At 38.1% G+C, this 23,157-nt stretch overlaps 1 long non-coding RNA gene across 2 annotated transcripts in view; it reads left to right on the top strand.

Moving 5' to 3' along the window:
• Positions 1-23,157, top strand: part of LOC137147879 (uncharacterized) — a 175,752-nt gene that overhangs the window by 59,579 nt on the left and 93,016 nt on the right. Inside the window, exon 3 of one of the 2 annotated variants that reach the window (XR_010918385.1) lies at positions 62-697. The exons of the other annotated variant lie outside the window; for it this stretch is intronic. This is a non-coding gene — a long non-coding RNA (uncharacterized lncRNA). Of the gene's footprint in view, positions 1-61; positions 698-23,157 lie in introns of those variants that run through there. 2 annotated transcript variants of the gene reach the window in all.

The following is a 23,157-nucleotide window of genomic DNA, read 5'->3' as shown; positions in this document are numbered from 1 at the left end:
TGAAGCTGATTTTGACATTAAACACCGGGAATAACAATAACATTTTACTTTTGTATAATAGCTCTTATCCTGAAGGATCTCCAACTGAATGTATGTAATAGTCTGCATATATATGCATCACATCATCCACTGCTGAAAAGAAATCAGCACCCCACTGAGTGACATGGCAGCTGTTCTATACCTCAACATTCTACTGCAGTTCCTAACAGGGGAAGGAATGCACATAGGTGGCATGAACTGAAATTACTCAACAAGGACTTTGCCAGGACATTTATATCATAAATAAAGTGCACTTCAAACTGTGAAAAAGGAACCGTCACCGCACATTCCTCACCACTCAGCTTGCAGGAAGCGATGTCTTGTTTGAAATGCACGTGGATCTATTCTATCCTATCTGATCTAATCTAGCCTTTCCTAACCATTACAATTCAATCTACCCGATCGTATGTAGGGTCATCTAATCCAGAGTACCCTAGGGTGACCACTCATCCCTTATTTTAAGAAACCCTCCCTTATTTTATTGATGTGTATCTTAGGGTGACCACATGTCCCTTATTTTAATAGATATTAATGGATAATAAATTCATATTTTAATTTAATTTAATACATTGAAATGTATTGAAACGGATCCTAAGAACCATTTTAAATATGAAATTGAAGCTAATGATAATTGCACTGTATACCTGAGGGCAATAGAAATGTACATTTGTGACAAAAATACTTGATATCCTAAGGGAAATGGTGTTATCCCTTATTTTTCATGTCTTTCCCTTATTTCCATTCAACAAAGGTGGTCATCCTATCCTACCCCATCTAACCTCGCCATTTTACTGTTACGTAATCTAACCCACTAATTCAGAATGTGGCATGTGTCCTTTCTGTATTTAAATTCAGAGATTAAAAAAACCCTCTTCTATCCTGTGTGCCCTAATCCTGTAGTGTCTACACTGCACAGGGCTGAGTACAGAGTAGAAAATTGCCAAGGTCTGAGATAGGGACCTAGCTTCATTCTGCCTTCAGGTGGCAAATTGTTCTGTTGTTACAGACCCTCCATTTCAGACTATGCTGGCCTGGGGTATACTGAGAAATGCTTTGAAGTGCTTTGAGGTGAACCAAACCTCAGAGCACTGCAATGCATTTTCAAAGCAATACACTGCTAATTAACATATAGACACCTTGCAGCCATTAATAAAACAAATTGGTATTTTCTCCTCTTGATTCACGTGTATGGCTTATACTAATTATAAGTCCATCAGTAAGTGCCTATTTCCATTAAGAAAAACACAGCACATTTTTATATGTAAATTGGGGCATTTGCAAATTTTACTGGTTACACCAAGGGAAAAGAATAGATGGATTGTGTGAAATTTTAATATAAATCTTCAATGCGATTGAAGAAGCCATTATAATATGACTACACGGTGTTTATCTTTATTAAGGTCTGGTGAAATAGTTAAGGCAAAATTAAAACCAACCCATCTTTTTGCTCATCTCCAAATTCAAACATATTTGAGATTGGAAAAGGTTCACTAAAGTTATCTCTCTCTCCTTCCGACTCTAAAACTAAGCAAACAATGAGCACCAAGTACAAGGTCATTGGCCATAACTGGGCCCCTCATTCTCCATCTCCCAGATGTTCATTATAGTTACAGCTGCTTGGAAGCTCACTTTCTTCTCTCCCTTCCCCAGGAGGGATAGTGAGATCTGATAACTGCTCAGTGGATCTTGTCATTGTGACCCCATTTGTCCTCCTGTGCTCTTAGTTCCCCTATTTATGCCCAGTGAGCACCAGACTTATTACACACTAGTGCTCTCAGGAGATTTTGTTTTGCAAGACACTTGTAACAAGTATGGACATTCCCACTTCCAGCAGCCACTTCCCTGGTTCATGTTATAAATGAATGATCCATGATTTTGGAGGGGATTGTTAGAACTGTAAAGTTCTAATAGTGTATAATTATGAAGACCTTTTCTCTAACTAGGTGCAGTAGGGCAGCAGAGCTACAGTCCTACCTTTTAGTCTGAAAACACAAAAGCACACAGAGGACCATAAGCTCATCAAACCCGCACCATTGTTATGTAAGGATCTTCCGGGGCTTGCTAGCTTTAGGCAGATATCACCTAAACAGCCAACAGATTGTGGGCTGTAAGAAGGTGGACTGAGAAGCTATAAGATGCCTCACTCTGTTGTTAGGGCCCTATCCTCGGATCTGGCAGAGTTCCCTTGTACTCAGGGAGTAATTGCTCCAATCTAGAGACTGAAGTGGTGTCAGTTGCAAAGAGTGATTGCTCCCTACTCCTTGGAGATAACCCTGCACATGGCACTCTTCCTAAGGATCTAGCTTCAGTGCTGTATAGTTGCAATATCATTCCATACATTATACATTCTAATATATACCAAAGGAAAAGGTTGCTGCCTGTGTGCTGTAGCTATGAACAGAATGTAGTAAGTAGCTTTGACGTTTTGATTAAATTAATACCAGTATGGCCTGTGAGTAAGTAAAGGTTAGCTGAATGCAAAATTCCACTCGATTTTCCCTTTTAGCGTTGGCTAAAACAAGGCAGAACCAAAAGAAGACAAAGGAATCCCCTCACCTGAACTTCCAATTACTTGGCAGAAAATCTCTAGTTTTTGGTTTGCTCTCTCTGATTTAGGCAAAATGTAGTGAAATTACTTCCTGGCTGATGGCTTTTAGGCACAGCTTCAACACAGAATGAATATTAACATCTGAGGTGCAGTATTAACCCCTCATCACAATAGGACTACTAATAGTGCCATAATCATAGAGATGCTGTCAGTGAAAATGATAATTAAAGCCACCTGGGATAGTAAATTTCAGTTGACTCCAGGTATATATATATATTCTGCAAGGGCTTCTAATTCTTTCCTTTTTTTTATCATTCACAGTAGCATTTAAAATGATTTTGCTTTTCTGCTTCCTTCTCCATGGTTTAAATGTTCCAAGAAACTCTCAACTATGCACTGATAAAATTTTCAAATACACTTGTTTATATGTAAAAATCTGCATTTATTTATAGAATTAGATACTTGTTGGCCCATAATAATCTAATGTGCACTCCTACATAACCTTTAAAGCGATGCATTCACAAATGTTATAGTTGCATTAATAACCATAATTAGACACTCCTTTTAAAAATGCAAGTCCCTGAGTGGACTTTAGTTTTCTTAAATGTTTTGAGATGTTTAGATGTTTCAGCAAATACGACAACATAGTTTGCCAGTTAAAGGCCTTATTTAATTCTAATATCCTCTCTCTCAAATTTTTTGAACCCTAAGAGAACGTCTACATTGCTGTTAAACACCTGTGGCTGGCCCAGGGAAGCTGACTCTCGCTCACAGGACTTGGGCTGTGGGGCTGTAAAATTGCTGTGTAGATGTTTGGGCTCAGGCTGGTGCCTGGACTCTGGGACCCTTTCTCCCCTGTGGAGTCAGCCTGGGCTCCAGACCACACCTGCACATCTACACTGCAATTTTTAGCCTTGTGAGCCCACGTCAGCTGATCTGTGCCAGCATAGCCATGCTGTGGGTCTTGTATTCCTGGGCTGACTTACCCTAAGTGAGTTCCCAACAGGGGATACAATGGGGATTCTGTTCCCTGCTCAGTCCTAATGTCTCATGTGACCATAGGTAAGTCAGGTCGCTTCTTTATGTCTGTTTCCCTTCCCATTCTTTGTCTTGTCTATTTAGCCTGTAACTTCTTCATGGAGGGATGTTGCTCATGCAGGGACAGGGCTATGCATCTGAACAATGCCCTGAACAATGGGATCCATTTGGTTGGGGTCTCTATGCACTACTGATACTACTAAATAAACATACATTCCTGAAGGCAAGTTATAGTAGAGGAGTTTGTATGTTAGACACGAGTGGGGATGTTTCTTGTATTGTCCACAGTTAATTTCCTTGAAGAATAAACAGGATGAATGGAAGTCATGCATGCTTCATGTTTTTTCTTTTTTTTTTAAATAGACCTTCTGTGTCCTTGAGGACACTAATCTTCTGTAATACTACCAAGGTCTAAGGAGGTCTCTGATCTGCTTTACCACAGGTTGAAGCTGCCTGAGGTTTAGTTTAAAAACTCCAGTTTTTCCAAATTTCGGAAGCATCTTGGAGCTGATAGCTGGCACCACTTGTTTGTCTCTCCCATCTCCTCTTTCTTTTGAACAAGCACAGTTTCTCCTCTACATGCCAAGTCCCTGTGCTGCACACCAGAGTCCATGCAAACACCAATCTTGTAAATGTTGAATGAATGTGTCTTATGATCCCCAAAACTAAAGGGAAATAAGATCTATGTGGGATACAAATCAGGGCATAACTTCTGCTTCTTTTAAATAGGAAAGCAAGTTATATTTACATTACACGATGCGTGCTCTGACTGTAAATATTTTAAAGCTGCTAAAATCTCTACTTGAACATTATAAAATTGTGTATTATCATACTCGATCTTTTGATTGTCAGAAGGGAAGAAAACTATATTTCCATAACAATAGCATTTAATGACCAGAGTGGGCGAAAATTCAAGGTCTGATTTTATATATGGAAATAAAGATACAACTTTTCTGCAGGAATATTTGAAACTTTTTTTTAAGGAAAGATGTTGGTAGTGAACAGATGGCTGCATGCTTCCATACATATTCATGAGTGCATTTATTTCATTATGTGTTCCCCTGGGAAACTCGATGCTTCAGCTTTTATAAGTTTGTATGGCCATCAAATTGAGCAGTCAGAAGCCCTCTGTCAAAAGCTGTGTTGCTGTAGGAATTGAAGGAAAGAATGTGAAAAGCTTTCACACTTTTGTCTTGACTTTCATCACAGAAACACCTGTTATTTTGAAATCTAAGTTAGGAATTTTATCAGGCATAATAAATGTTATGTTTTGATAGACGAAGTGACATGTTCATTTTATCTGAATTACTTTTACCTTAAATTTGAGACATCTCTAAGCATCACTATTTAATAACTTCATAAAAGAATGAGAATACATCTTGCTTGTATTACAAGGTTATGAGCTTTCAAAGTTGCCAAAAATGTATTTGTTTTTTAAAAAAATCATGTGACTTGGATGTCTGTGAGGTACTATAATTCTGAGACTAGCTCTCTGAGAGATTCCTTTCTCAGGATAGCAAGCAACAGTTTTTACAAAGTAACCATCATTAAAAATAGTGTATAAAGAAATAAAGCCTAAAAATACAAAGCAAATCCAACAGAAACAAAGTCTGATGTAATCTTTATCAGATAGGGAGCACATTTTTAAGAAATAGCAATGATGGTAAAAAATGCCATAATCATTATTTGTGAATATACTTTTTTAAAATATCCAAATAGAACTAGTCCAACAATTTCAAATTTTTAAAGTTTTCGCTGAGAGAGGATAAATTTTGCTTGACATTTTCATGAAAAATTGGCCCTTTTTTCATCCAGCTCTAATATCAAGTTTAAGGTTATATGCTGAATTTCTTAAATAGGTCATTGCAGTGCAGATTCACCCACTCCTACAATCTATGACATAGCTATATTGACGACTGAATCTTATTGGATTACAGATCCTGCCTATCAAGGCAAGGTATATCTCTTTTACCCGACCAGTATTTATGTATGTTTTTAAAAATTTCTTAATGTCCATGAAGCCTGATCCTATAGGCATTACTTGAAGTCAGTGGACTTAGGCTAATTTCATCAATATATATTCCAGGCCTTTATTTTGTACTCAACAGGACATAACATAAAAATAGCTACAAATTCTCACTGTTGCCAACCACAATAGACTCGGCTTTTCTTAGCAGGCAGACTCCAGATGAATGCTCACATCCAGCATTCACTGATGGTGGTGGTGCAGGGTAACATCCGAGCTGGAATGTAAATGTGCAGTCCTTTATGAAAACATTGGTTATCATTTAATATCTCTGAAAACATAATGAATCTTATTGCTGCTGCAGAGCAAGACAACATCTCAGAGAGAGTTTTGCTTCAGTAATGAGTACAGGAGCTAGGCCCAATTATTGTGTAGTAATTGCTCAATAACTAAAGGGTTGCACTATTAATTTTTTATGTAGGCTGAGCTGACTGATGTTGAGATGGGACAGACAGAAAGATAAATACCATTAAGTTGACTGTTAGGCCTCTCTTCACTATACTGTTGGTAAGCTATTTTCTGGGCATGAATTATGAATTCAACTCCATGCAGACTGGTTAAATAGCAGTAAGTCAAGGATGATCCTGCAGTGAACCTGTATGAAGTCCTTCTGAAGTCAGTGGTATCGTTTGGGATTTATACCAGGGTAACTGAGAGCAGAAATTGACCCATGTTTGTTGGGGGCCGAAACCTACGAGGGTCTAAGATTTATGGGCTGTTAGTACCTCACACGATGTGAGATCGCGAGATTGAACAAAAGGCTAAAAGTAACTGGTAGAAAGGCCGGTGCATGCCTTGCTTTTTCTTAAGCTGTGCTCGCTACTTGTCTCTCTTTTTAAGAGTTGTTGGGAAAATTCGAGCCCAAGGTTTAGTTCTAGTGGCTTGGCCAAGTCAGAAGAGGCTTTGTAACCTTTATGGCTTCATATTTCTTCTTTCATTCTTCTGGTCATTTTATTTTTTCTTCCTGGCAGTAGGACTCTCTGTGCTTGCCAGAACAGCACAGGTACTGTCAGTGTTACTCTCCATAAGAGGCAGCAGACCCATTACATAAAATATCCCATTTTAAATTAAACCCACTACAAAAGCTGAATGAGGGACACTAGAAAAAACTGTTCAACTTTAAGTTTTTTGCTCAGAGACTCATCTGACATGAACTGAATAAAACATTGAAAAAGTTATTTTTGGAAAACTTCACTTAAACTAGACCTAATCACAACCAACACAACATGACAATTAAAGTTGTCAGCTGTCTGAATGTAGATAAAATTTTGCCCTTGGCAGTAAACACTTGAGGTAAAAAAGGTGCTTTATTATTCTATTCTGTTTACTTTGTTAAAAAATAAAATAAAACAAGGTTAATGTGCCACCACTTAGTTTAACGGATAGAGTGTAGTTTAATTAAACAAAATGTGCACAGCTATGGTATTTTTTTAGCATTATGGAATGTCAACCTAGTGTGCATTTCCCAAAGAGTGCTCAAAGGTTCATATAATTTTAAAATGATTGTAGACTTGGAATAATTTAAAGGGTTGAAATACATTTAATCAAAGGAGGTAACTGTTAATATAAAAATAAAGCATTTGCACATGCAAGTAATAAAGCTTAGATGAGTGTATAAAGCCAGCAGGGAAAATATTTAGGGCTAAATTCTTCCCTTGAATACCTTTATACAAATTTCATTGAGGTTAATGGGAGTTATGCATATAGTCAAGGGCAGAATTTGGCAGCGTGCGTTTGTGTGCGCACGACTTTGCAACCTAAATAACTTTTTTAATGGAGTTTTAAAATGCAACTCCCCTGGTGTTTCTTAAAAGGAAAGCTGTAAAAGCCAGTTCTATTATTTGCAACAGTAAAATTGCCCTAGTTATGTATCAGCACCAGGGCTTGGACCCTGAATCTTCAGATCTGCAGCACAGACGGCTACCACTTGTAGCTAGTACTGTAACTCATTAGCTAGCATCAGGAGAAGGCTTTTATCCCAAACCGAGGGGATGTGCTGTCATGACCATGTACTATGTCTGGATGTATATATACACCTCCAGTCTGATTTCTATTCCTTACATCTGATGAAGTGGGTTACAGCCCACGAAAGCTCTTGTCTGCAGAAATTAAATTTGTTAGTCTTTAAAGTGCTACAGAATTCTCGTTGTTTATGTCTGGATGGTGGTTCTTACTGAAGGATCAGGTCCATGATCAGTATTTTACAGTCTGATATACAAATTGTTTGGTAATATGCTTTATCCCTAATTTAAAGGAAATCCTGGACTCACTTCTATGCTTGAAGTGAAGCTTCCTGGTGCTCTGCCTTTGTTTTGTTTTTTTTTCTTGCTAAAGTCATTATCATTAAGAATGACTGATGGCCTAATCTGGTAACTCCTTAGTTTTGAAGGTATGGATTTTTTCCCATATATACTTCTCAGCTTTCTGTTATTGTTTCTGTCTTTCTGGTTAGCTCTCTCACCTGAAGAGCTGTATTTTGAAATAGAACTACTTGACTCTATTGTAAATTAAAGTTCTCCATAGATGTGAAAGTACTCCAGTAATTTTTCCATTGCTATGTTCTATAGATGGGGTTTATAATTATTGCATGACTTCAAATTCCTATAAGAACTTGAATTTTGAAATGATTGGGGTGACTAGGTTCTGAAACGGTAACACAGAATTCTTGGAAAAGTGTAGGTTTTCTTTCTTTTTTTTTTTTTTCTTTTTTTAATATATAATTGGAAATGATACAGATTTACAGCAGTTTTAGCAAGAACAATTTGGGACTTCTAATGTTGTTCAGCTATTTAGAATCACCTCCAGCTACCTAACTGAAGTGCAATTAAAATGTGAAGCTCTCAAACAATTATAAATCTCTTGACCAAGCAGGTGCCATAAACTTGACTTTTTGCTTTCGGGTATTTATATTTTCATTTCTAATCTGTGAAATCTTATTTGTACCACATCAGTGTGAGAATATAAATTGCTACAAAAAGTCAATGGTGGACAAATACTTCTTAATCCATACAGTGCACTTTCTATAATTGTGATTTTACAGTACAGAAGAAATGGAGAGAATTTATACTATTCATATTATAATTATCCTATGCAAGATGCTGGGTGCCCTCAATTCCTGTAGACTTCAATGGAAATTGAGGGCTCCTATCACTTCGCAGGATCTGGCCTCCAAAAGTAAAAGTGTCTTGCAATGACTTGCAGACATGCTTAACTTTACACATGTGAGTACAGATGTACCTAAATCTTTGCAGGATTGGGCCCTATGATTTCACACACATTCAGAAGGACAGTGTAACTATTCTTTGTATTTAGTATATTTAACATTTTATCTATCATTTTCAATTGCCAAAGTTATATAAATGGCACAATCGTATTTCAATCTTCATACTGTATATAAAGGAAATGACTATGATGTTCTTAAAATATTGCTTCAACTATCTTAAACCTTATGTTTATATTTGAAAGAGACGAGGACTTACAATTACATGTCACAATTTTTTATTCTTATTGTAAAACATAATAATAATCTTCCTTCTGGGTTCTTGAAGCTTCTCGACTGTTTCTTGGTTTTTCAGACAGTTGAAATGATTGATAAATATGTGTTTCTCAACATTTTAATTACTAAACCTAAGTTTCTTATTTTAATTTTTCCCTCTCTTTAGAAAGATAAATTATCTAGGACTGAAGACTTCACCATCATAAATCAAAATATGACTAACTTCCAGTAAGTTAATACACAGCGTTGGCTGTATAAAGTAGAATGTCCAAACCACAGAAGAACATGACAATGTTCCTATCTCTTGCTGACAAAATTACAAACTCAAAAGCACCACGGCAATTAGTTTGAGGTTTATTAAACTAATTACCCTGATTCTGTGGGGTTCTGACTACCTCCTGCAAAAGCACTAAATGGCATCTCTGTTGAGTTCAATGAGAGTTGAGGGTACTTGGGTCCTTGCAGGGTTGTGTATGGCAGTACATAGAATCATAGAAGATTAAGATTGGAAGGGAGCTCAGGAGGTCATTTAGTCCAACCCCCTGCTCAAAGCAGGACCAACCCCAACAAAAGCATCCCAGCCAGGGCTTTATCAAGCCACACCTTAAAAACCTCTCAGGATGGAAATTCCACCACCTCTCTAGGTAACCCGTTCCAGTACTTCACCACCCTCCTAGTGAAAACGTTTTTCCTAATATCCAACCTAGACCTTCCCCACTGCAACTTGAGACAATTGCTCCTTGTTCTGTCATTTGCTATCACTGAGAACAGCCTAGCTTCATCCTCCCTGGAACCCCCTTTCAGGTAGTTAAAGGCTGCTATCAAATCCCCCCTCATTCTTCTCTTTTGCAGACTAAACAAGCCTGGTTCCCTCAGCCTCTCCTTATAGTCATGTGCTCTAGCCCCCTAATCATTTTTGTTGCCTCTGCTGGACTCTCTCCAATTTGTCCACATCCTTTCTATAGTGGGGGGGCCCAAAACTGGAACAGTACTCCAAATGTGACCTCACCAGTGCCGAATAGAGAGGAATAATCACTTCCCTTGATCTGCTGGCAATGCTCTTACTAATGCAAATACATGTCTATATATTTAATGAGTTCATTACTTCAGTCATTTAAAAACCATTTAGTTCTATGGTACATATTGTGTTATTCATGTAGGATTAAATTTATTCTAGTGATCCATGCCACTTACACTCTGTGGTCAGGCTACAAGGTAGGACTGTGAGTGGAGCAGCCATGTAGCAAGGTCTCGGCACTCTTGTGTCACAAAATGTGTGTTTGTGGGAGGGGAGGGGGAATGGAGTGCGTAAAGCCTAAGGTTGCAATACTGACTCCAATGGGCGATGGCACTGAATTCCATTCCGATATCTCAGCTAAGGGATTGATCAAAAGCCCGCTGTAGTCAATGGAAAAGACTCCAGTTGACTTCAGTGGGGTTTAGACTATGGATGAAATCCTAGCCGCTGAAGTCAATGACAATACACCCGTTGATTTAGATTGGATCAGGATTTCGCTCCTGGTCTCTAGTTCCCTTCATAGAGCTCAAGCATTCAAGCTTAGTGTAGGAGCCATGGATTTCATCCATAATCCAAAAACATATCTGTTAGTAAGGAAAAAAATTCCTTCTTGTCTTGCCACTTTCACTGACATACCTTTCTTCCTGACAGCCAGTTTCTGACAGCTTTTTTTTTTTGTTTTTTTTAAACAGACAGTTAGGAAATGTATTGATTGGCAGCTTGGTGAAATCCTGAATTCCTATACTTCCTTTTCAAAATGATCATGTTAAGTATGTGGAAATAGAAATAAAGGAAGTAATTTGATGACAAGTGGTAACGAGACAGGTGTACTAATTTGTCTTTGATTTTTATTCCTCTGGTGGTTGTGTATTTATTAACTGGGGTGTCAATTTGTTAATTGGTCTAACTCCGAGTCAGCCATGTCATAATATTCTTACACCCTGCCCATTATATGCTATCTTCCTTTCTTTGAATTAAATAATTTTGTTAATTAAAAGGTTTGGAGAGTTATTTAATGAAAAATGAATTTCCAGGGAAAAAAGACAGCGGGTCATAAATATGAGAGACTTTCCATCTGTACATGATACATGACTCAGTGATAGATTCATACACCTGCATAAAAGATGGATAACTTAAAAAGCATGATAGAAGGGGCCCTTTCTTTAATTCTGGGAGTGGCCATCATGCAGCCAGGCCAAGGTCATTCGGAATTCCAGTGTAATACTAATGTGCCAGAAAGTGACATTTTAGTAATGAAACTATACCTTTGAATATATTAATGGGGAGGATTAAGAGTGAAGAGAAAACCCCCAAGAGCCTAAAATACATACTCATCAAATAAAATAGAAACTAGAGATTTTGACATTCCACCATGCTGCTGCTGGGAAGTTGGTTTTAATTAATTCTTGCTGTATATGCAGCGCCTTTTCCTCAGAGTTTTGTTCATTAAGGTCACTATGGACAGCAGACTTGGAATGCTGCACCGGAACAAAGATTCTCACTTCTGCAATGTCTAGAATTAGGAAAACTATTCAACCACTTAGTCTTTTTCAAAGAAAATTCAGAGGAGGTTTTGTTTTTTTGTTTATTGGGAGTTATTTGCAGCTCAAAAGTAAGAAAAGCAAGATAAATGGGAGAGTTTCACTTGTAATTTTTCTTCCTGAGCTGCCTTGGAAAAAACATGGTGTCACTCATTGGTTTGAAATACTCCTATAGAAACAAAATGGCTACCTGCCTATATTTATTTCCGTTGCATCTAATGTCAAGTGCACTTTTATTGGCTTGATGTCTGTGTATGGTGGAGTGTTTCAGTTTGGTTCTGTACTTTCAACAAGGCTCCAGCAGTCATTTTGAGTACAGATTAAATTCTGTAAAGTGCAAATTAACTGGTATAAAGTAGGATAACAATAAAACAAATGTATATTCACTACAACTGCTGTATATGGTTCTTTTCTGGTAAACAAATCCTTCGAAGTGTGGCACACGTTACTGCTATTTTGAATCACAGGGTTTGAACTACATTGGTCTCTTTAGAATAGAAATGTTGAATGGTCAAGTTTGGCTTCTAGGCCTGTTCCCCCTCATGCCTGGCAGGCAGGCACCATGAATGTGCTGCTGAACCTGTGCATTATGCCCCAAGGGTAGGAAAAGCTTTGTGTCATTCTCATGAGTTTCCTTCCTGCCCCAGAACCCAGGGAATGGTCTTGTCATGCAGAGAAGGGAGGTAATTTCAGCTCTTCAGCTGCAGAAAAGGTTGTGATGACTTGGGGCCCTTGAGAGTAAATTAAAGGAGGGAGAATGAGGGGTTCACCAAGACTCTGAGGCAGGTTCTAAAGTACACTAGAGGGAAAAAAGTAAGAATTCCTCTCAGGCAGGAAATGTAAACTTTTCCAGCAGAGATGCTGACCTGTAAAGTGATATTGAGAAGAGCTCCGCTCTGAATGTCATTTATGTCACCATAGGGTCTGGACCTGTGTTTTGCATCTTGTCTGAAAGACAGCACCTCTGAGAGTAGAGTCCTTCATGCCAACAAGCTGGGCATTAGTTCAGTATGACTCAGAAGCAAGCAAACTGCTTATGAGTGGCCAGCATTACTATTTGGAGCACCTAGATGGTTCTTAGAGATTCCATTCAAGTATTACCTAGACTCAGCCTGCTTATCCTGTGAGATCAGGGGATGAAAACAGCCCATGGTAATGTATACAACTGGTGAGCTGGTGAATCAATCATCTAGATTAAATATTACTGAGTTTTTTAACCTGTAATTATACAATTACTGTAGCTCTTCTTAGGGTTCCTATTGAATATATTTTCCAATGAAAGATGAATTGTAATGTATCAGTGCATACATGAAAACTTAATATATGTGAATATTTTATACGTGTGTGTGTGTGTGTGTGTGTGTGTGTGTGTGTGTGTAATAGGTATATATTTAAAGACTGTAACGTGCTCAGATACTATGGTTATGAGGGCCATGTAAGTACATAAGATAGAAAATCTGGACCCATTCATACTCTCAATTGAAAGCAATTCAATACATATATATGTTTAAAAATAGAGAGTGATAGAATGCTCTCAGAGGCAAGACACGCTCCTTATTTTTAAGTACACAGCAGTTGGCTTAATCGGAAAGTAATTTCACAGGTAGAAATTGTGTAATTCAGCAGCAGAGCCTAATAAAACTGTCTCCTGTGTATCCATTTAACTTGCAGCAGCATCCTTCTCTCAGATGTTATAAAATATTAAGACAACTCGCTCTACTTCAAATCTGATCTAAGTAATCAGCCCAAAGTGCTGGTTTGGGTGAGCAGTTTCTTTTTATAAGCTTTTGCAATAAGTGAATTTGCAGTAAAAGAAACAAAAACATGTCCCATGAAGAATAGATGAAACAGAATTCAAGACAGCAAGCCTTTTGCTCACTTTTATTATTTCATCTTCAGATTATTAGAAAATGGACATTAAATGGAAGAGAACCATTCTTAAATTTAACCTTAAAAACTTAAAAACTCATTTGTCTCTCCTTAGTGACTGTGGCACTATGGTGTCTCAAACATAGGAAGATATCACATTTAGAGCAGATACCTGACTTGGTTAATGTACAGTTCTCAAATATCATTGATGTATCTCAGCTATATCACTGATTCCATAGTGCATTGGTCCAGAAATTCTTCCTGGAGGTGGCCTATGAAGAGGTTGGCATAATGGGGAACCATTCTAGTACCTGAATAGAGGCATTTTAGCAATCAGCCAGGTGGTCCAACCCACTCCCAATTATTGGGATGGGCTACCAATGATTCTGCTCGCTCCTTTTAGCCATCTATAGGCCTCTGTAGGCATAAACTAGGAAAACTGGGAGGGTGGGGGTTAGACAATAAACACGTGAAGTGAGCCTAGCTCTATTCGTGTTCTCTCTCTCTCTCTCTCTCTCTGAATATGCTGGGGCAGATGTTCGTGAAAAACAAGAAGTCTGGATATAGTTTAGAATTGTCAGTATAGGGAAATTAGCTATCAGACTAACAGCATAAAACTGCTTGATTAATAATATATGTATATATTAGTGATATGTCTCTGTAACTCCTGCTTTTGCCCAGTGATTGATTTGTTTGGTCAGCTATGTAACATTCTTTTGTTTGACATGTCTCTCTAACTTTTGGGGTATAAGAAGGAGGTAGCGAGTCTGAGTCAGGCGGATCACTTTGTGGACACATTGAAAAGATCTCCAGGCACAGATGGAAGGACAGGCTATCCAGAAATCTGTGACTGAATCACCCAAAGACTACCTCAGACTTGTCGGATAATTCTCAGAGTGGGGTACTCTAACCATCTATTATATTTGTATGTGCTTAAGCCTAATAAGTGGAGATTTTGGTAAAAGCATTATGATGGGAATTGGATTTGAAGTTAAGAGCACTTGGTTTTGAATTGTCTATGCCAGCCATATAGCAGGTGGAGTTACTGTGTTTCCTTTGGTTTATTTCCTGATACTGACTTGCAGAAACTAAAAGTTACTGGGTAGAGTAACCCTGAGTAACCTACCCATGCCTGTTCTTATGGTTTGGACAAAGTGTTTGTTATTGAATGAAAAGTTGTTGTGGATAAGGACGAAATGAATGAGTTTGGAGCAGGTATCTGAATGTTGTCCATTGTCCTGTAGATATTTGAGGCATGCAAATGTAAGAGCTAACCATTGCTAAAGATCTCCCACCAGCATTAAAATACTCCCATCAATTAAAGTTTTTCTTACTTAGGGCCTGATCCAATACCACTAGAATCAATTAAAAGACGTTCATTGATTTGAATGGATGTTACAGATGAGACCCCATACGGAACTGGGTCTTGGTGTAGAGATCCACTACATATATTTGAGAAGAGCAGTTTCGTGCTTTGCCTGCCTGTCTTCCATTTTGTTGGTTTTGGTGGCTTTTCTGATACCTAGAAAGTAGGTGTATGCATTTATTGGAAATGTTGGGAGGCTAAACTAACCATTCATGAAGTCCCTTAGAGGCCTCAGAAGAGAGGTACAGAAATGCAAGTATTACAAATTTGAAAACAAGAATCTCCGTGGATAAACTCAGATTCTCTTCATTTCAGGAAGCAATCACAGTAAGTCAGCAAACTGCTGAAGATCATCTTCGGGTCAGTAAAGAGTTTTAAAGCAAAACAATTAATTGATGCTATATAGAGAATGAGACATGGGGAATATGTTAATACTGGCTTCATTGCCACCATCATTGCAATTCTGGTTTAATAAAAGCAAAACTACACTGTCATTGTCAAATCCCCATTTAAAGCATGATACATTTTAAGGAAAGAAGCATGGTTCATAAAGAATATAAAAGTACAAAAAAGCCAAATGCCTTTTTTAGTGTGTGTCCATCAGTTAGGGATTACTGGAATGGCCGTAAACAAAATGCAGAGAGATTTTGTTCTGGCAAATGTAATGAAAATAAATGGACATAAAATGGGTTGATGTAGTTGAAATTTCTCAGTTGTGGCACTTAGCCTTCTGCAGAACATCACCCTGTCAGTAGAAACATTTCTGAAGGAACTTTTAGTTTCACACTAAGGCTTTTTTCCTTCCAGATTGAGTTGAGTTTTGGTAATCCCATTGTTTATTTAACTTGACCCACATTTTTTCATGCTGCAGCTGAAGGGGGATTTTTATAGATCCCTGTCAAACATATATGTTTTTCATAGCAGTTCAGTTTAATTTTTGAACTAGAGCTCTCTGCAGCTTGTGGAGACACTGTTGTTCGTGGAAGATCCTAGTGGTTCTGCTGGGATGGGTAAACAGCTTATGAAAAATGAGGAAATTGCTGCTGGCAGATTTAAATTCCACTTATGCTAATGCTGCTCTTGTACATTGTCTTCATTCATGATAGAAATGAAATAAAACCCCATTGGGCAGACACTTGGTAGATGCTGCTGTTCATCACATCATAACACAAAAGGTGCATCTAGGAGGCATCCGAAGGGTGAAATATAAAGTCTGGGTGCATTCACGTAGTGACATACAGACAAGCTTTACTGATGGAGAAGTTGATGGGCAATCTCATTGTTTTAATGCGCTGGATGGTGCAAACGGCAATTCCTGTTCAGTGACCCTTTGACCATAGAGACAAACCCTGCCCCTTCCTTCATGTGTGTGGAAGGCTCCACATGCAGCAGATCTGGTGCAAAAGGGAAAGACTGGGAGGAACTGCAGGAGTTCTTTATGTGCTACCCTGCATGGAGAGGATGTGGTGAGTCACAAATTTAGGTAGGAAGGAGTCCAGGCCTCAGGGCTCGTGTAGAGGCTATGAAATGGCGATGCTGCTGCTCGAAGGAAAAGAGGTTCCTTGCTCACATGTCCTCATTTTCCAGTTACTTGGTTGGGTGCTGGTAAAAGGGGCCTGAATCTGCTTCTGTCATATTCAATGGGATTTTTGCCAATGATGTTAACTAGAGAAGGCCTAATATTTAACCCAGTCTTAAAGTTCGGTGGAAAAAATGATTTTACTGGAAGAGAATCTGAGTGAAGAGAATCTGATACAGCCATACCTTCGCTCTCAGAATGATAAAAACCTGTTTTCTCAAATTAAACCCATTAATAGTAAGGTTAAATAAAATGATTATTATGATTTATTGTTTTTGTATTGCAGTAGTGCCTCAGAACCCATATCATGGATCAGGACCTCATTGTGCTAGGTGCTGTGTGAATATAGAACAAAAATTGGTGAAATAAGGGCATGCGTGTGTGTGTGGATTAAGTCTGATTAAATGATGATCCAGCACTCAGGACCCTATATTATAATACATTCTAGACAAGTACCAAATAATGGGGCCATCCACATAATTTTTCAAGTATTTTGCTTGAAGTAGGAGTGGGAGAACATGTTAGAAAATAAAATACTGAAATGGAAAGACCACTCTTCTTTTCGTGGGAAAAATGTATTTTAAAAGTTATTGTAGGCACTGGAGAACAAGAATATATAAACAACTTTGAAATCTTTTCTCATTCCCCTTTTCTATATTTTCCATGACCTAGTATCACATCTTGCATAAAATGTGTGCAAGGGGGAGGAGGAAATAGAAAGAACACTTTTATAACCTTTTCAGAGATTTGACTAGAGCTGGCTAGGAATTTTCTGACAAAACATTTTTTCACTGACAAACGTTGATTCATCAAAACTGAAACTGTTTGAGAGAGGGTTGGTTTCAACAAATCTCCCAATTCAACATTTTATTGAAGAAAAAAAAACTTTGAAATTGTCAAAACATCCCTTTGTGATATTTTTTAAAACAAAATATTTATTTTTCCGATGCAAAATGACTTTGTTTCAAATTCTTAGATAATTTAGTCTAAAAAAAAAAAAAAAAAGTGAAACATTTCAAAATTATTGAAATGAAATATTTCTGCAGACTTTATACACTATTTATTTTTTTTTCTTTTTTGGATTATTGACTTGGGAAAATGTTTAAGGTTTTGACTTTGGGACAGGAAACATTTCGAAAATCTTAAACTCTTATGGGCAAACTGTTTCCCGCTCAGATCTGACTTCCAAATTGCAACATCCCATTGTGGGTGGTGTTGTGGTCTAGCTTTGATGTACAAAGCATTACCCAACCGAGAGAGGCAAACAAGCATCATATCAGTGGGTTGGATTGCAGGAGTCAGATGTTTTTCAGGCATTAAAAAAAAAGGGGGGGGAGGGAGAGGAAGCATGAAGGTTAATGTTATGGCATCTTATATAAACAGTATCTTCTAGTTTTGACTTTAATGGCTGGGTTGTAAATTTCAAAATTAGGTATGCACAATTTGCAGCTAATTTGTGCATGCAATTTTTATGATTGCTTGTGTACATTTCAAAGAGCAAATGGTCAGTTACACATCTAATTAGCATTTAAACATGCAAATATCAAATTTGCATACACAGTTGGGGATATACAAGGAAATATAAGGCAGGCAATTGATTTTTGTGAAGAGTTTGCCTGTCAGAATCAGGATACCAGACTAGATGGACACTTGGCCTGTTCTAAAATGATGAATCTTACATTCTTTCCTGTTAAGCTTTTTTGATCTAAGGATCATAGTGATATCAGGCGAAATATTTTGTCGTATTTATAAAATATTTGTGTGATTTTTATTAAGAGGGTTACATTAAAACTGTGGAAAAGCTCTGCTTGCCTGACTCATGCAGAATGATTGTCTGAGCTGACTAATACTGCCTTCATGGAAAAACTCACATTTAATGGGAGAAATAACAGGAAAATGCATGATAAAATCTGGAGCTTTTATGATAAGCTTATTGAAGGATTTATATGAGCACTTACATTTTAAAACTCATTCACTGACACTAGACCATTGACCTACTAAATTTATATTTGTACGTATGAGTGACTTTTACCGTATTTTTTTCTCTTATTTGTACTGTTAAAAAGCAAATCCAAAGTACTTTATGCTTTGTTATATTATGGTTCATTTTTCCTTTATTCCAGTTCTTCTGTTATATTGTATTTTAAATGAAAACTACTTTAAAAAGAAGATGAAAAAATGTTTAGATCAGAAGGCATTTTTCAAGATCCTATGGGCCAAATCTTGGCAGAGCCTGCAAGGAAATGCAAGCTTATATCCATTAGGGACAGGATGGTATGGAAGTTGTCTGCCCCATTTTTGGCTTACCTGCCTGGCTTTCTAGGCCCTGCATATGGGCACTCTAGTCTGGCTCATAGCAGTGAGAAGAATGGGCAGTGGGAATAAAGGACCGTGACTCCACCCACTCTATTCACTGGTCCACTCAATGGGGCTGATGCACTGTAGTGGGAGCATTCTCCTCCATTCTAATGTATGGTGCAAAATATGCATCCCTCTGATCCCATGAGCATTGCTTTCTATATTGGGATTTGTAGAAATTATATAGTCCAGCCACAGACCTTCTGAAGTTTTCCCATTTCCCATAATCATTTCATTTATTAATTTCACTTTGTAACTGGTGATATGTTGCTGAAATTTATCTCTTGGCTACTTGCTGATAAAGACACTAGCAATGTATTGTGCTTCTTTGCTTTCTATCGACCTTCTTGCAATGCACTGACCATTCAAGGACCTCGGTATAAAGTGATCGTTCTTTCATGCATGCTCCCTTAATATTCTGTATTATAATTAACAAAACGTAAGCAATCATGTTCTCTGTGACATTGGAGTCTAATCTTTTTGGAGTACTGAATTCAATCCATTTAACATTAATCAATTCCTCTTTGCTTTCTCCTATTATTTTTATACTGATGTGAACACAGAATGTAATGGTTATCTTGGCCTGGCTTCCTTGTTGTTTTATCCCAGCACTTCAGCAAGCAGATGCAGTGATGTTGCATAGTAGCTGATGTCCCAAGGGTTGCTTTTCAGTTAGTTTGGCACTCTCTTTAGTTGATGAGCAAACAATGGAAACAAGTTAGTTGAGGATAGCTGAGTCCATCAATGTAGGGGAACGGTGTCCTAAGACTTCAGTTATACAATATATTCGCTAATATATGATCTAATAATATAGCTAATATATGATCTCCCTGTGGCTGCAGAAGGAGCTACTGCCTAGGGACCCAGATGGAGCGCACGGGGCTACAGGACACTTGTGGTTTCCCTGCTGCAGCGAGGGGGATGGGAGACCTTCTCGCTGAACTCCTTCCGTCTGGCTGCAGTGGGCGGGGAGGGGAGGAGAGCTGCTGGCGGAGACTGGTGGCTCTTCAGAGTTGTCAAAATTATATCAGTGGCCTTCGAGACAAAAAGGTTAGGAACCACTGATGTATATCATGGCCTTGTTCTTTGAAATTAGTACACCTGGTCAAAACCGCAAAAACCAGCTTCATGGGAAATTTCTAAACTGTTTCAATTTGCAGGATTCACACCTGACCCATTTTCTGTTTTTTGTAAGATTTTCTGAGATTTCTATTGAAGTTTCAATTGAAATCATGTGCAAAATAGTTATTGGTAAATAAAAACGTGTGATAAAAGTTTCAAACGTAATTTTGATTTTAAAGAATATTGCTAATGGCAGGGAAACTTTTGCCAAAAATTGAAAACTTCAAAGATCTTGGTAGTTATTTCACAAAAAGTTCCTCTCTCCAGAGAGAGCCATTTTTGGCCAGAAAAATATTATGTGAAAATGTTTTACCAGCTCTAGCAATTAGTGTTAATATCTCTATCTTTATATGGAAAAATTATAGAAAATTAGAACATTACCTCTAGGCCATTACTCTGTTCACTGCTTATTTCTGATTCACACAATGAGGGCCATGTATAGTAACAGGTTCTTTTTGTTGCATACCTCTGTGCTTTTATTAAGATCATGCTTTCTGTGGCAGTTGCTAGGAGATTATAAGAAGTGTGACATGGATTGAAGGCCTGATTCTGATGTTACTTACGTGGATGTAAATCAGGATTAACTCCATTAAAGTCAATGAAGTTACACCAGTGCAAAACCAGACTGAGATCATAATCTATTTCTGATATTGGGAACTACCTATTAGGAATTAATTACTTAAAGTACTATAAGGTTATAAATGAGCAGAGAAGTGAGTTTTGACAAGGATTTTAGACATGTATGAGGAGAATATACTCTGATTATAATAGGCAGCAAGGACCTGATTTTAGCCAACAGCTCCATGGACAACTGGGTGCTTGTGTAATTGTGTGCCTACTCTGAATACAAACTCCTCACTGTGTGTGCTTGCAAATCAAGTGATGCATTTCCACATGGCTGGATATACCTGTCTTGTCCTCTCCCAAATTGTGCGTGTAAAGTGCTATAGAGCTTTGAAAAGTAACCATGTAGTTGCATGTCTGCTGATACACATGGACTTCACTGGTTTTTCTAAAGCCTGCATGGCGTTAAATTAACCGGGCACTGGTTTACAAACAAACAAAGACACAACAGGAGCTCCTTTGCTATGCATTTGTTCTGGATAGGTTGCAATCTATTGAGCAGCAGTTTTTCAGCAATATTTTGTCTCCATTATGCACGTATCGGATTTGGAGCATGAAATCTGAAGCAAAACCCTCTCACCTCAATTTGGTGCAATTAAGGCAATAAAGAGTTTATGAAATGAGATACTCCATGCAACATTTCTTCAAGTGTATCCTCTCTTCTAAAATGTCGCAAGATGAAATGAAGTGAAATTTTCATTGTCCTCTGTAGTCTTTAGTTAGACCTAGTTCTGCCGTAACCTACTTTAGTGTAATATTTCATATGGGTGACAAATGAATGTCTTTGGGTGATGAGCACAATGTATGTAAAGACCTTGAATTTCCCTGGAGCATCTATCAGACAGAAAGGACTAATGGTGTGATCCTGTTACTGACAAAGCTTGTGTTCCTATGACCTGTTCTTTGGATACCTATCCAACTGAACTTCTCATGCAATATTTCATTAAATTAATTCAAGGGACACAAAGACCATCAGTGTTTCTGCAGTGACTTGGACAGATAATCCTCTATGCAGGTTAATCTATGGCTGCAGGAACTCCACTTTGGACAAAAATTTCCGTGTCCATAGAAGATGACTATAAATTCTGACACTGAATATTTTCTTAATTTGTTGCTCTTCAGGTGTTGCTTCACTTCACTGAGAATCATTCTGGCTACACAGGCCTGATCATAGACCCTGTGTGCACTCAATAAGAACTGTAATGACATGCCTGAGTCAGGGATTCATGCAGCTTTGGTTCTGCTTGGTATATCAGCAGCACTGAATTGTTTCAGCCAACATGCAACCACTTATAACAATCAGTGGGTCTTATACTTTCCTTTCCAACTTAATTTTCTCAACAACTTTTGCGTTTCACTAGAAATATTTTGCCTCCTGATCTGTTGTAACTATACAGATCAATCCTGCATTAAATATATGTTTAATAAATGTTTTTAAGCATTATAATCTAAAGTTCCAGAGGGGTAGCTGTGTTAGTCTGTATACAGCAAAAACAAGGAGAGTCCTGTAGCACTTTAAGGACTAACAAATTTAATTTCTGCAGGCAGAAGCTTTCGTGGACTGCAACCCACTTCATCAGATGCAAGAAATAGAAGTCAGATCCGGGATATATATACACATCCAAGGGTAAGGAACAACAAGGGGGAGGGTAGCTATTAGCAAAGTCCATTCAGTTAGAATAGATGCGGCCTATTCACAACCATTGATTAGAAGGTGAGAATGTGTGAACAGTGACAATTACTTCTTGTAATGAGATAACCATTCCAAGTCCCTATTCAGACCCAGTTTGATTGAACTCTCAATGCTGGATAATCTCATGAACGGACAAACTTCCACAGAAACTTCCACGTGGTTGATCTTTACGAAAACAAGACGGGCCATTTACAACACTCACTTTGCTTCTCTACAGAGGAAAAAAGAACTCTAAACTATCTAAACTCCTACATTCCACAAGAGACCACAACTGTGATACCTTTGGCTCATCCAACAATATTGTAAATCTATCCAGCTATACACTTAACCCAGCAGAAGAGTCTGTCTTAACTCGGGGACTCTCTTTCTGCCCCACCACCCCCACACACATGATACAATTCTGCAGTGACCTGGAATCCTACTTTCTCCATCTCTGACTCAAGGAATATTTCCACCACACCACTGAACAACACACTAACCCATAGATACCTTCCTACCAACTCTACAGGAAGAAGAATTCTGCATGGACTCCTCCTGACGGTTGAAACAACAGACTAGACTTTTACATAGTGTTTCTGCCGACGTGCACAAGCTGAGATTGTAGACAAGCAACATCGCTTGCCCCATAACCTCAGCCATGCAGAACGTAACGCCATCCACAGCCTCAATAACAACTCTGACATTATAACCAAAGAGGCAGACAAAGGAGGTGCCATAGTCATCATGATTAGGTCGGATTACAAACAGGAGACTGCCAGACAACTCTCCAACACCACATTCTACAAGCCACTACCGTCCGATCCCACTGAGGAATATCAAAAGAAACTACAACACCTACTT

This window comes from Emydura macquarii, unplaced genomic scaffold (assembly GCF_026122565.2).
Source record: "Emydura macquarii macquarii isolate MOO-44397 ecotype Brisbane River unplaced genomic scaffold, CSIRO-AGI_Emac_v2 contig_71, whole genome shotgun sequence".
Classification (NCBI taxonomy): domain Eukaryota; kingdom Metazoa; phylum Chordata; order Testudines; family Chelidae; genus Emydura; species Emydura macquarii.
The sequence above is the reverse complement of the archived record's forward strand: the minus strand, read 5'-3'. Positions and strand labels throughout refer to the sequence as shown.